Here is a 15,081-nt window from a genome sequence, read left to right on the forward strand (position 1 = left end):
ATCGATTTTGGTATAGACCTTCTTTTGGATACTCAACCTATTTCTATCCCTTCTTACCAGATGGCTCCAACTAAGTTAAAAGGGTTGAAGGATCAATTGAAGGACTTGTTAGACAAGGGGTTCATTAGGCGAAGTATTTCTCCATGGGGTGCTCCCGTATTATTTGTTAGGAAGAAGGATGGTTTTCTACGTATGTGCATTGATTATCGGCAATTGAATAAGGTAACCATCAAGAATAAGTGTCCAATTATGAGAATATATGTCTTGTTTGATCAACTGAAAGGGACAAGTTACTTATCTAAGATAGACCTTCATTTCGGTTATCACCAATTAAGGGTGGGGGAGTGTGATATTCCTAAAAAGGCATTTTAGACAAGGTATGACCATTATGAATTTCTAGTCATGTCATTTGGTTTGACCAATGCTCCTGCGGATTTTATGGAAATTAATGAATAGGGTGTTAAAGCAATACCTAGATATGTTTGTGATTGTATTCATCGATGATATTTTGGTTTACTCTTGGAATGAGGAGGAGCATACAAGTCACTTGAGGATTGTGTTGCAAACTCTAAGAGACAAACAACTATTTGCAAAGTTCAACAAATGTGAGTTTTGGTTAAGGGAGGTGGCTTTCCTTGGACACATTATGTCCGGTGAAGGGATTATGGTTGATCCTAAGAAAACCAAAACGGTTTAGAATTGGCCTAGACCATTATCTCCTTCGGATATTATGAGTTTCTTGGGCCTAGCCGGATACTATATGAGATTTGTGTAAGGGTTTTCATCGATCTTATCACCTTTAACCAAGTTGACTCACAAGAAGGTGAAGTTTCAATGGTCGGAAGCATGTGAAAAGAGTTTCCAAGAATTGAAGGATTGTCTCACTACTGCTCCTATCTTGACCTTGCCGGAAGGGTTCGATGGTTTCATGGTGTATTGTGATGCCTCAAGGGTTGGTCTTGATTATGTATTGATGCAACATGGTAAGGTAATAACCTATTCTTCTAGGCAACTTAAGGTGCATGAACGAGACTATCCAACCCATGATCTTGAACTAGAGGTGGTTGTGTTTGCCTTGAAGATTTAGAGACACTATCTTTGTGGTGTCCATGTGGATGTATTCACCGATTATAAGAGCTTATAATATGTGTTTAAGCAAAAATATTTGAACCTTCGACAAAGAAGATGGCTTGAGTTGTTGAAGGATTATGATATGAGTGTGTTGTATCATCTGGGCAAGGCAAATTTGGTTGCCGATGTACTAAGTAGGTTGCCCATGAGTAGTGTGGCATATATTGAAAAAGATAAGAAAGAATTGATTAAAGATGTTCATAGGTTGACACGTTTAGGTGTGCGTTTGGTTGATTCCAATGATGGAGGTGTTCTTATTCATAATGGTTCAAAATAGTCTTTGGTAGCGGATTTCAAGGCCAAGCAAGACCAAGATCCAATATTGGTTGAGATAAAGAAGTTGGTTTCCAAAAAAGCAATTGAGGCTTTCTCCCAAGGGGGAGAAGGTGTGCTACATTACCAAGGCCATTTGTGTGTACCCAATGTTGATAAGTTGAGAGAGTTGATATTAAATGAGGCCCATAGTTCCTAATATTCAATTCATCCGAGTTCCACCAAGATGTATCGTGATTTGAGAGAAGTGTATTGGTGAATGGTATGAAGAAGTACATAGCGGAGTTTGTAGCTATGTGTCCAAATTACCAACAAGTTAAAGTTGAGCATCAAAGATCAGGATGTCTAGCCCAAGATATTGTAATTCTTACTTAAAAATGGAAAGATGTAAATATGGATTTTGTAACAGGTTTGCCTCGTACTAAGAAAAAATATAATTCCATTTGGGTTGTTGTAGATCTGATGACCAAGTCGGCTCACTTTCTATTGGATAGGATTTTCTATGGTGCCAAAGATTATGCTAGTGAGTTAGTAAGACTTCATGGTATGCCTTGTCTATAAATATCGAATCTAGGTACACAATTCACTTCACATTTTTGGAGGTCGTTTCAAAAGGGACGGAAAAAGATTATCAAAAGATTATCGGTTAGGATTTTCTATGGTGCCAAAGATTATGCCGGTGGGATGGTTTGAAGTAGTTGAGATGACCTTGATTGGTCCAGATTTAGTTATTGATGCTATGGAGAAGGTAAGACTCATAAGGGAGAGGTTGAAGACTGCTCAAAGTTATCAAAAGTCCTATTTCGATGTTAGAAAAAGAGAGCTTGAATTTAAAGAGGATGATTGGGTCTATTTGAAGGTTTCACCCATGAAAAGTGTAATGCATTTTGGCAAGAAAGGGAAATTGAGCCCTAGATACGTTGGACCTTACAAGGTATTGAGATGAGTTGGAAAAATGTCTTATGAGTTAGATTTGCCATTTGAGTTAGCTATGGTTCACCTGGTGTTTCACGTGTCTATGTTGAGGAAGCTTGTGGGTGATCCAAACTCCATTGTGCCCTTGAAATATGTAAGTGTTGATGAGAATTTGACTTATGAGGAAGTTTCAATGGAAATCTTAGACCGGTAAGTTAAGAATTTAAGAAACAAAGAAGTTATGTCCGTCAAAGTGTTATAGAGGAATCAACAAGTAGAAAGTGCTACTTGGGAGGTGAAGGCGGATATAATGAAACGATACCCGTACCTCTTTCGCTCTACTCAAGCCTAAAGTAGTAAGTTATTCTTATTCAAGCTAGTTGAACTCTTACGTATTCACTTCCTCCTATGTTATTCATATGCATGCATGTTCATGAAAAAGATTTCAAAGTTATGATTTTATGTCAAGTTGAAGATTTCATGTTCCATGCATTTTAAGATATCATCATAATCATGATGGGTCGCTAGTCCTCTTTTCGTGGCCTTCTTATGATAAGTTAAATCTCATTCACGGACGAATGTTCCCAAGGGGGAGATATTGTAACATTCCTCAAAATGCTAATAAGTGCCTTAAGAATTCCTTGGGAATAGGCCACTCGCATAACACATTATCCTTATTCTTTTTGGCAAATTCAAGTTCGTAATGTCGATCAGGGGGTCAAAACCTATGGAAAAATGGTCTTGGTAGATTTTTAGGACTCATGTATCAAAAGATGAATTTTGTCAAAATTTCACAAAGCAGTGAGGTACGTGGCAGCTCCGCATCGCCTACCTGTTTCCATTCAGTGTAATTTCCCCCTCCAGTAAAAATCTAGCCAAAATTTTATTCGCTAAAAATTGGCCTATCCGGGAGCAGCTCCGCGTGAAGGACCTGGGCAAGAAATTTTGCCTGAATTTAGTTTTTAAGTACAGGCAATTTAGACTTTTCTCTAATTGCTAGTTAATGAACCTAGACATTTTTAGGGCATAATTCTACTCTATAAACTATCCTAAACCTTAATTCCATTCATTCTTCTACAATTCACCTACTAAGATATTTCCCTCTCTACAAGAGCTCTCAAGAAATCCATTGAAGACTTCAAAGAAATTCACTCAAGTTCTCCATAAAAAACTCTCAAATTCTTTCAAATTCCTTGGTCTTCTCACTCAAGGTATGTGGCTATTGATTTATGGATTCTTTCACTCTTGAAGCCCAATCAATTTCTCAAGTTTTTTTATTAAATTCAAGTATCAAATTTTATGGGTTTTATGATCTCTATTCAAATTGCATGAATTATAATTCTACTCACGGCTACGAATCTATTTTTAGATAAATAGAAGGTTATTACATTAAATTGAAGAGTTTTTTCTATATTGATCTCTAGGGTTTTTGATATGAATGATAGGTATTTTCAATTATACTTCCAAATGATATTATTTTTATAAATTATGTATGGGCTAATAGAAAGTATATGATCATGCACGGTTTCAAGTCAATTTCATAATTTTCAAGTCAATCGATCATGTATTCATGTTTTACCCTAATTTTCAAGTATGAATTATGATTTTAAGATGAGTTATGAGTTGATCATGAGATAAATGATTTCCAATAAAAGTTTTATATGAGTTAAAGTTGAGATTTGTGATTTTAAAGTTAAATTTATGATGATGATCAGAGTTAAGATCAAAAGATGTTTAAAGATAGTGATAAGGACAATTTTCACCAAAGTTATAAATTCCTATGAATCATTAAATGGATGAGCTATTCCTATTATGTTTTAAAGATGGATTGATAGTCAGTTACTATCTTTCCTTACTATTTTATGATCATGTTTATGAGTTTCCATTGGGATATTGACTAAGCACCGAGAGGGATTTTAGGAGGGGTTCGGTTCGATAACATAGTTAGTTACCCAAGGGAATCCTAGTAGCAACCTAAAGTCCTAAACTACATTGCCCACATAGGTTGCCTTCATGGCCTAGCTCGTGAATCCACATATAGCACAATTGAGTTGAGTTGAGTTATTTTTGGAGTATGCCTAGTCAAGGTAGCCTCCCCTGCTTAAATGTAGAAGTCATCGGCCTATCTCGATACAAGAGTCATCAGATTCCATGTAATAGATCACATGGTCTTAATTGTAGATTAAATATCCTATCCCACATAAGTTGAAGTTGAAATTGTGAGATGTCAAGTTATGACTTTATGATAAAGTTTTATGATATGCATTGACCAAGAGTTTCTTATGATTTAAGTTGCTTTTAAACTATACTCATGTTCATTATGATTGGTCATGCATCCTATGGCATATTGATTATGTTCTTTATTTGTTCATGCATACCTCACATACTTAGTACATTCAAACGTACTAATGCATATTTTACCTATATTTTCTCATAATGTAGGGACGGACGACACTCATGATCACCCCTTCGTGGTTAGAGATTTGCTTTAGATTTCAAAGAAATTAGTGAGTCCTCATTCTACTGAGGACAAGACTTTTATTCATATTACTATTATTTATACTTTCTTCTATTGTTAGGGTGTGCTAGGAGTTTGTCCTAAGCCTCCGTTAAAGACTAGACTAGAGGCATGTTTAGACGATATTATGGTGTAGTCCGGTTGGACGTTTTTTTGAGTTGAACTCCCTTAGTTCCATTCCCCACTTAATGATCACTTCCGCTCGTATTTATGTTGTTCTTTATCTTATGTATACGTTGTATGCTAAGATGACTAATAGTTGGGCCCCCTTGCATCCCGATCACTGTGTTACGACTAGACCCTATGTCGGGTCATGACAAAATTAGTGGCAGCATAGACGGAGTGAGACTTTTCTGCGTGTAGGTGGAAGTGTTCCTTAGTTTATATCATATTTTTTTGATTAATTCCTCATACTCTGTCGGTTAAATCTACTTAGTACATATGGATTGTACTCACCCCTACTTCTGTGATCCTTTTTATGTAAATACTAGTTTGGGTGTCCAGCGCGATAGTTGATTTTAGCGGATATATCATCATCGGATCGGTGGTGAGACCTTAGGATCCAGATCACCTCTAATCCATCTTTTATTTTTAGTCTTTTCTAAATTTGAAGACTTATATTTTGTATTCAGACTCAGATTTATATTTGGATACTCTTAAACTTATGACACCAGGTTTTGTGATAATTTCATTGTGTCCTTTTTATTGCGTTTATTTGTGGCCTGATTTTTCTCTAAGAGTCTCGTATAGTTTATTTTTCGACTTACATATCGGAATAGGGTTTGGAATGTGTGCCATCATGACTTCAGTTTTTGGGTCTTGACAAATTGGTATTAGAGCGTTAGATTCACCAGTTTCACAAGTTAAAGAGCAGGGTGTCTAATAGAGTCTTGTGGATCTGTACATAGACATTCATGCTTATCTTCAAGAGGCTATGAGATACTTATTAAGATAAATTCCTTCTTTTGATTCCTTTCGTATAAGTTATTCATATGAAATGTTTTAAACCTCTGTTCTATTCTTTCTGCATTAAAGCTAATAGCCGGGCTTGAGAAGACATCTCCTGCTCGAAGATGATTTGGTGAGGCCATACTCGAGCCCATTTATGAGTATGAGAATATGGAGAATTATGTTGAATAAGTGTAGAACTGATCGATTAGACCTTTAATGTTTCGATTTCAGATTTTGGGTATCTATTCAGCACCTTTTTTCATTCCTCCAAGATCTGTGGCTTCACCTATTTTTGTGCTGGTGTTGCTATATATACATCAGAGCAGAAGAATTTTAAGAGATTCATCAGATCTTTGCCTTCTAAGTTTGATGGTATAACTAGTGAGAAGGCTTTTGACTTTTGATCGAGTGTCAAGATAGGTTGTTCAATTTAGGTATTTTGGGGGAACATGGAGGGTGTTGCACCTCTTACTGAAGTGTCCTCAAGAAGTTTGTGCCTTATAGCTTACGTGATCAGCGCAATGATGAGCTTAACAAATTAGAGAAGCGCTCCCTACCAGTGTCTCAGCACGAGGCTTGCTTTCATGAGTTGTCTTGTGTGCTATGACGAGTATACCTATAGAGTTTGAGTGAATCTGCAAGTTAGGAATGAGATTCACCGGTTATCTTTAGGAGGCTACAACCTCTCTTATGTTATCAAGTGATATATTTCAGAGTGTTCTCAATCACGTCAAGATCATTGAGAGTATTCGACATAACAAATAGGGTGGCGCCAAGAGATTTCATCACCAAGGTTAGTTTAGTGGTCATTCATCCCGAGGTATAGAGTATTTGATATGAAGTTATGATGTTATTAAAGTGCCTATATGAAGGATTGAAAAGCATTTTAAGACATATGTGGTGGGTTGCTTTAAGAATGTGTATTTTATGCATTTCCATTACTCTCATGCATGCAAGAATTCTTTAAAGGCATGGAAAGATTTTTACGAAATGAACCCATCTAGTTTCTTATGATAAAACAAACTTGAAATGAGGTTTGACTCCAAATGAATGTTATGATGTAAATGCTTATGGAAGGGAGTCTTTATGAAATTATTGATTGATAAAGGGATTCTTAGCCAATGTAAGATTTCTATGTGAAAGGAAAACTCCCGCATTGAATCAAATGAAAGGTTTTAATGAGCTATTCCACTGATTGATGTTTTAATGTTAAAGTTATATAATGCTTATGTTGTATTAATGTTTAAATGTTATTTCATGGGAATTGAATTAGCACCGAATGTAGTATGTAGATGGGGGTTCGACCGAAGGGGTCCTTAAGTAAAGTCTCATGTTGCATTAAATATGTTCCACCATTAGGGTCTTTATCGGCAATTATAGGCTAGTTGATCCACGATTAACCATTAAAGTTAAAGTTAAAGAATGTTTAAAGTTTATTGGAATTCTACTTGGCAAGTAGTCTCCCCGTGCCAACGTAAGGGGATATGTTGGATTCCATGTAGTAGCTCGCATGGTCTTAAATGCCAGTTATGGTTGCTTCCCTACAAAATGAATGTTTTAAGGATTCATATGATGATTTCTCATGCATGCATTCACGTATGCATATTCCCTATACATGTCTCTCTCTCTTATATTCTTCATATCATAGCATACTCACATACTTAGTATATTCAAAATACTAATGCATACTTTTGCCTACATGATATCACCATATAGGGATCAGTGTCGCTAAAAACTCTCCTCCCCATGGCTAAGTTGAGCGTTAAAGGCTGCCACTTTGGTGAGTTTGCATGTTCCGAGAATGACACTCCTATCTTATCTAGCTTATGTCATGTTTAGACATTTAAATTAAGTTTGGTATTTTTGACTCAATCTTGAGGGTGAGCTAGGGAAATTTCTTAGCCCCCACCAAGTCTTAATGTAGAAGATATTATTGGACATAGTAAAGGATGTTATGTTGTCTTTGACTCTTATTAATGTGAAACCCCTTAGTCCCTATATCCATTATGTTTCCACTTGATTTGTTTATCATTACCAATGAAATTCTTAATGAATGCTAAGAGTCTTGGGTGAGGTACCTCGGGTGTCTCATTCGTCGTGTCACATCTAGTCCCTAGGTTTAGGTTGTGACAGGCATGAAGAGGGACATTGTTGATTTTTATGGCTAAGTGTCTAAATTGCCAACAAGTGAAGTGTGAGCATCAGAAATCGAGTGGCTTTATGTAAAGTATGCCTATTCTCGAGTGGAAGTGGAAGCGTATTACTATGGACTTTGTGTCTAGATTACCTATAGCATTGGGTAAGTATGAATCTATTTGGGTAATTATTGACCAATTGACCAAATCAGTTCATTTTCTTCTAGTGAAGACTAGTACAATACGGAGCAGTTAGCTAGGATCTATCTTTGTGAGATTGTTAGGTTACATGGGGTGCCTATCTCTATTGCTTCGGATTGGGGTTCTGTGTTTAGCTCTCACTCTTTGAAGGTGCTACAGCGTAGTTTTGGTATGTAACTAGAGATGAGTTCAGCATTTCATCCCTAGACCGATGGCCAGTCTGAGCGGACTATTCAGGTGTTGGACCAACATTTGGCAATAGTAGAGTTTGACTATAATAACAGTTACCACTCCAGCATTCAGATAGCACTATTTAAGGCATTGTATAGTCTTAGGTGCCAGTCAACCATTGGGTGGTTTGATTCCGTTGTGGTTGATGCATTGGATACTGACTTACTAAGAGATTCTATAGAGCGGGTACACTTGATTTAGGGTCGGCTATTGATTGCCCTAAGTCATTAGAAGAGTTATGCTGACAGGAGGATTTCTCTGTTAGAGTTCATGGTGGATGATTGCTTATGGCTTAAAATATTGCCCATGAAAGGGTGATGAGGTTCTCTAAGAAGGGTAAGCTTAGCCCGAGGTTTTTTAGCCCATTCAAGATTCTGAGGAGAGTGGGTGGAGTGTCTTATAAGTTGGCCTTACCTTCTAGACTGTCAGCTATCCATTCAGTGTTTCATGTCTCTATGTTTCACAAATATACACCGGATGATTCCCATATGATTTTTTATGATGCGGTGGAGTTGGGTCCAAATTTGACTTATGAGGAGAAAATGGTAGCTTTCATAGACAGGAAGCTTAGTAGGCTCAGTATCAAGGAGATCCCTTCGGTCAAGGCGCAGTGGTGGCATCAGCCTGTTGAGGAGGCGACTTAGGAGTTAGAGTCTGATATGCAGGTTTGGTACCCTCAACCTTTTGAGACTTCAGGTACTTTCCTTTATCTTATGTTCAAGGACGAACATCATTTTTAGTGGTGGATGTTGTAATGACCTTGAGGGTCATTTTTAGAAAAATTCATGAAATTACCATTTTACCGCTATCTTTAGTGTCCCCGAGTGTTATTTGTTCTATTTATGTGGTTTAATGTGTTAAAGTCTTAATAGTTAGTGAAATGGTTAATTTTTTGAGTTTTATAGAGTTAAAATGTAAAAAAGTAGTTTTCGATATCAATCAAAGCTATGGGTCTCAAAAACTTTTTTTGTCAGTTCCATCAGCTCTGAAATGTGAAAATTGGTTTAGGATAGTCGTCAGAAGCAGATTTGGGGTTGATATGTAAATTTGAGGTCTTAAGTTGAAAAGTGAGGTTTTAAATGAGTTGGTTTGACTTCGATCAATGTTTTGAGATCCGAGCGTCGAATGAGAATTCTATCAGTTTCATTGCGTCCAAAACATAGAGTCTGGTCTAGTTGAACATTTACTTAGAGTCCTGGGACCTTAATCATTGTTTTGAGGTTTTAGGCCAAAAGTTGAGTTTTAGGCCATTAAGGGGTCCGGGAGGATATTTTGGTCAAAATAATTTCTTTTTGGAAATTTGATGATTCTATTAAGTTTGAAATGCCACCAGACCCACGATGTGGGATTTCACTGGGTTGTTGTTGTTGTATTAAGTTTGAAATGTCGAATTTAGTAGAGTAGCATATTCAGTTTATTTTTTCTGGACCCTAGGTGATTTTCGAGGGTCTAACCGAAATCATTTTATATTGTGTTTCCGATGTCGTTTTTGGTTTTGGTGCAACTCTTCATTGTTCATCATGATCGCGACCTTAGGTCACGCGATCGTGGTGTGTCAGAGAATTTTCCTTTGCAATCGCATAAGGGGGGTTCGTGATCGCGATGGTCTTTTCCTTCTAGTTTTATTCGCGATCGCGAGCCTCTAGTGGCTTACGTTCGTGATGCATATTGCATGCCTGAACAGTGTCCAACTTCTGGAGAAACTCTATTTTCACCATTTTTGAGTTCTTGAGCTTCTTGGGGCGATTTTGAGAAGAGGTGTTTGAGTAAAATCGTTGGATAAGTGATTTTTAACCCAAAACCTTCCTTTTTCAGTAATTATTTGATGATTTTAACTCCTAAAATTTAGATCCAAACTCCAAAACCTCTTGATATTCCCTAATCTGAATATATGGAAATTGGTGATTTCTAACTCATTTTGTACTCTATTTTTATGGGTTTTGTAATAATGAGTTCCTTATTACTAGTAGAACGTGATTTTGTAATAAAATTTCAGATTCGACCCTTTTTGAAATTTACCGATTTTGAAGCCTATTAATACAGGTGTCATTGGACTCCATATGACACATATATTTCATTCTTGATAGCAGATTATCATTCCAGGCATTGAATTCAAGAGTTGATTATCCGGTGGACGTGTTCGAGTGTGATTTCGGTAATTGAGGTAGGTTTGGCTACCCTTCTTGGGGATGAGTTGGGGTGATTAGTGAAATTCTATATTGTAGACTTTGGGATGGGGTAGTAGTATAGTTTGAGACTGATAATTTATAGTGTGATGCCCATGTGAGGGCTTATATGTGTTGTGTAGCCCGTGTGGGGGCCTTTATGTGATATTTTATTTGTGATTGCGACTGTGTAATCCATGACTTAACTGAGTTAGAGATATGAGAAGGTTATTTGACTTGTAATGCCCGCCGGAGGGGTTGAGTTGGGGGGTTTTGAGCATGCATGCATATTGAAATATTGTTGAAAAAGGAGTAAATACTTAATTTGAGGCATTTCCTTCCCATTATGTCTATTGAGGGTTAATATCATGTTTATGTTAAGTTTTGCGAACTTTGAACCTTGTATTACATGTTGAGTTATAAATTACCTTCATGACTTATATGATGTGAATGCATTCATCCTTATTCATATTATCATTGGTAATTGGGAAGTTGAGATCTATGGAAATTCTTTTTGAGAAAGAAAATATGACACCTTATCTTGAGTCCCTGACCAAGGCAGTTTTGTGGTAGGATAGTGGATACATTGTGATTCCTTGGCCAATAGTAGGTGGCGAGTGGAAGAGATATTATTATCATGAGTCCTTGGCCACAAACTAGGTGGTGAGATAGTTGATATATTGATATTGTGATGAGGTATATGGTCTGCGAGACCCTCATGGATCCTACCTGGTAGTACAGCTTGGTAGGTGTATACGACAGGTTATGCGACAACCTTGATCCCACCATACCATCATATCATTGTATCATCATATTGCATTGCATTGATACTTGTTATACTTGACCTATTTGTTTAACTTTGATATAGAGTTGTATCTATATGTTTAATTTAATTAGGTCGTTCTATATAAATTGGCTGCAGCATAGCCAGAGTGGTACTTTTTTGTGTACAGGTGGAAGCGTTTCTTAGTTTATATCATAGTTTTTTATTAATTCTTTATACTCAGTCGGTTAAACCTACTGAGTACATGTGGATTTTACTCACCCCTATTTCTGTGACCCTATTTATGCAGATACTAGTCAGGGTGTCGAGCAGGGTAGTTGATTTTAGTGGATATATCATCATCGGATCTAGGGTGAAATCTCAAATTTGGATCGCCGCTAGTCCATCTTTCATTTTCAGTCTTTTCTATATTTGGAGACTTATATTGTGTATTCAAACTTAGATTTGTATTTATATTCTCTTAAACTTATAACACCAGGTTTTGAGATAATTTCATCGTGTCCTTTTCATTGCGTGATTTGTGGCCTGACTTCCCTCTTAGAGTCTCTTATGGTTTTATTTTTTGACTTACACATCGGGATGAGATTTGAGATATGTACCGTTATGACCTCGATTTTTGGTTCTATATAGAACCAGTTGTATATGAACTACGATCTTGAACATGCAAACCCGTTAGAGGAAAACACAAAGCTTAAGGATGATCTTGTATACATGAAGGTTGCCTTGGAACTGAGACCGCTACTAATTTTGTTAATATAAAAGAACTTCTTGAGTTGCTCAAGAAGAATAGTCCCTCATCCTCTCATCACTTATCTTTCCTTAAATCTCTAGACACTCTAGCCTTTGACTTCCCTATTTTTTTATCATCATAAGTGCTTGAATTTATATTTTTAATCTTGATTACATTTGTGGTGTACATGTTTTTGGATTAATGCCAATGTTAGGTTTGAGTTTTTGGTTTTTGTTTATTTTTATGTTTGTGCAAATGCTTTGCAATAGTTAACTGAGTTCTTGCTCTTAACATGTTTGTGTAGGTGATATCCCAATGGCCATGAGTGTCGAATTTGCTTCTCTTAATGTGTTGTATGCCTTTACAATGTGAGTATGAGGCAGATAATTGCCCCAAATGTGATTCTTCTACTATTCGATCCAAGTCCACCTATTCTTATGTGTCAACTTATTTTGATATGGGTATGGATTATATGAGCGAGTCTCTTACTGTGCCTATTATTATTTCTACCCAATTGGTGAATCGTTAGTGGTGGATCGGGTATATCGGGGATGTTTGGTGATATTTTCAAGTAGAGAGACCTGTACAAACTTGATTTTATTAGACATTCTTGATTTTGATATGATAGTGGGTATGGACTGGTTATCTCCTTATCATGCTATATTAGATTGTTATGCAAAGACCATAACTTTAGCTTATCCTAATTTTCCTAGCTTGGTATGGAAGGAAAATCTAAGTTCGTATTAGAAGGGGGTGATATCTTATATTCATGATCGTCGTTTGATGAATAAGGGTTATTTGTCTTATTTGGATCATGTACATAATCTTACTACAAAGTCACCTCCTTTAGAGACTACGAGGGTGGTGAGAGAGCTTATGGATGTGTTTTCCAAATACTTTCCAGGTGTTCCTCTTGACCGTGATATTGATTTTATGATTGATTTGGAGCTGGGCACCAAGCCCATCTCTATCTCTCCTTATCGGATGGCTTCAATGGAGTTGAAAGAACAATTAGAAGATTTATTGAAGAAAGGGTTTATTTGGCCTAGTGTATCGCTGTAGGGTGCACCGGTCTTAGTTGTGATGAAGAAAGATGGTACTATGAGAATGTGGATTGACTACCGACAGTTGAAAAAGTCACCATCAAGATCAAGTATCCTCTTCCTCGCATTGATGACTATTTTTACCAACTTCAGGGTTCATCAATGTTCTCTAAAATTGATTTGAGGTCGGGTTATCATCAGCTGAGAGTTCGGGAATCTGATATCCTGAACACTGTATTCTGGACTCGTTATGGGCATTATGAGTTTGTTGTTATGTTCTTCGGGTTGACTAATGCCTTAGCTGCTTTTATGGAGTTGATGAACAGGATATTCTGGCCATATTTAGACTTATTCATGATTGTGTTTATTGATGATATCTTGGTTTATTCCAAGAATGAGGCGGACCATGTTAATCATTTGGGGACAGTCCTTCAGAGATTGAGATATGAGAAGTTATATGCAAAATTCTCCAAATATGAGTTTTGGCTCGAGTCCGTGACATTCTTGGGTCATGTGGTGACCAAGGATGGTATTATGGTCGATCCGACCAAGGTTTCAACAGTTTGTGATTAGGTTAGGCCTACTTTAGTTATCGAGATTCAGAGCTTTATTGGGTTGGCATGCTATTATCGTCGATTTATGCAGGGCTTCTCTTCTATTGAAGCCCTATTAACTAGATTAACTCAAAAGACCATGGAATTTTAGTGGACCAATGAGTATGGGGCGAGCTTTCAAAAGATCAAGGAATTACTGACTTCAACACCTATTTTAGCCTTGCCCGAGGATGGTGTGGCCTTTATTGTGTTTTGTGATGCTTCGGGAGTCAACTTAGGTGGTACATTAATGAAAAAGGGTAGAGTTTTAGCCTATTCTTCTCGACAATTAAAGGTACATGAGAAGAATTATCCTAGTTACGACTTAGAGTTGGCAGCGATGATGTTTGTTCAGAAGTTGTGGAGGCACTATCTCTATAGTGTGCTTTGTGAGGTCTTTACTGATCATCATAGACTTAAAGATATCTTTTCTCAACCGAATCTGAACATGCGGCAACCTAGATAGTTGGAGCTATTGAAAGACTATGACATCACCATTCTTTATCATTCGGGCAAGGCTAATGTTGTAGTTGATGCCTTAAGTTGGAAGGCACCTAATAGGGGTAGTTTAGCCTGTCTTAAGGAGGAGGAGAGACCTTTGGCTTTGGAAGTTCAGTCATTGGCTAGACAGTTTGTCCGACTTGATATTTCTACACATCATAGTATATTGGCCTTTGTGGAGGCTAGATATACTTTGATGGACCAGATTCGTACACACCAGTTTGAGGATGACAAGTTGAGGGCCATTCGAGACAAAGTGTAGAGTGGTGAAGCAAAATAAGCCTCTCTTGATTCCAAGGGAGTTTTGAGGATTAATAGTCGCATTTGTGTGCCCAAGGTTGGTGATTGGGTACGTATGATATTGGAGGAGGCTTATTTTCATAAGTATTCGATTCACCCGGGGGTGGCAAAGACCTTTCATGACTTGAAACAACACTATTGTGGTGTGACATTAAGAGGGACATTGTTGATTTTGTGGCTAAGTGCCAAAATTGCCAAAAAGTGAACTGTGAGCATCAGAAACTGGGTGGCCCTATGCAAAGGATGCCCATTCTCGAGTGGAAGTAGAAGTGTATTACCATGGACTTTGTGTTTGGATTACCCATGACATTTGGTAAGTATGACTCTATTTGGGTGATTGTGGACCGATTGACCAAATTAGCCCATTTCCTTCTGGTGAAGACTAGCTACAATGCAGAGCAGTTAGCTAGGATCTATCATCATGAGATTGTTAGGTTATATGGGGTGCCTATCTCTATTGCGTCGGATCAGGGTTCTGTATTCAGCTCTCACTTTTTGGAGGCACTGCAGCGTGGTTTGGGTACGTGACTAGAGATGAGTTCAGTATTTCATCCCCAGACCGATGGACAGTCTAAGTGGACTATGTGTTGGAGGATATGCTTAGGGATAG

The sequence above is a fragment of the Solanum dulcamara genome, chromosome 1 (genome assembly GCF_947179165.1).
Source record: "Solanum dulcamara chromosome 1, daSolDulc1.2, whole genome shotgun sequence".
Lineage (NCBI taxonomy): Eukaryota > Viridiplantae > Streptophyta > Magnoliopsida > Solanales > Solanaceae > Solanum > Solanum dulcamara.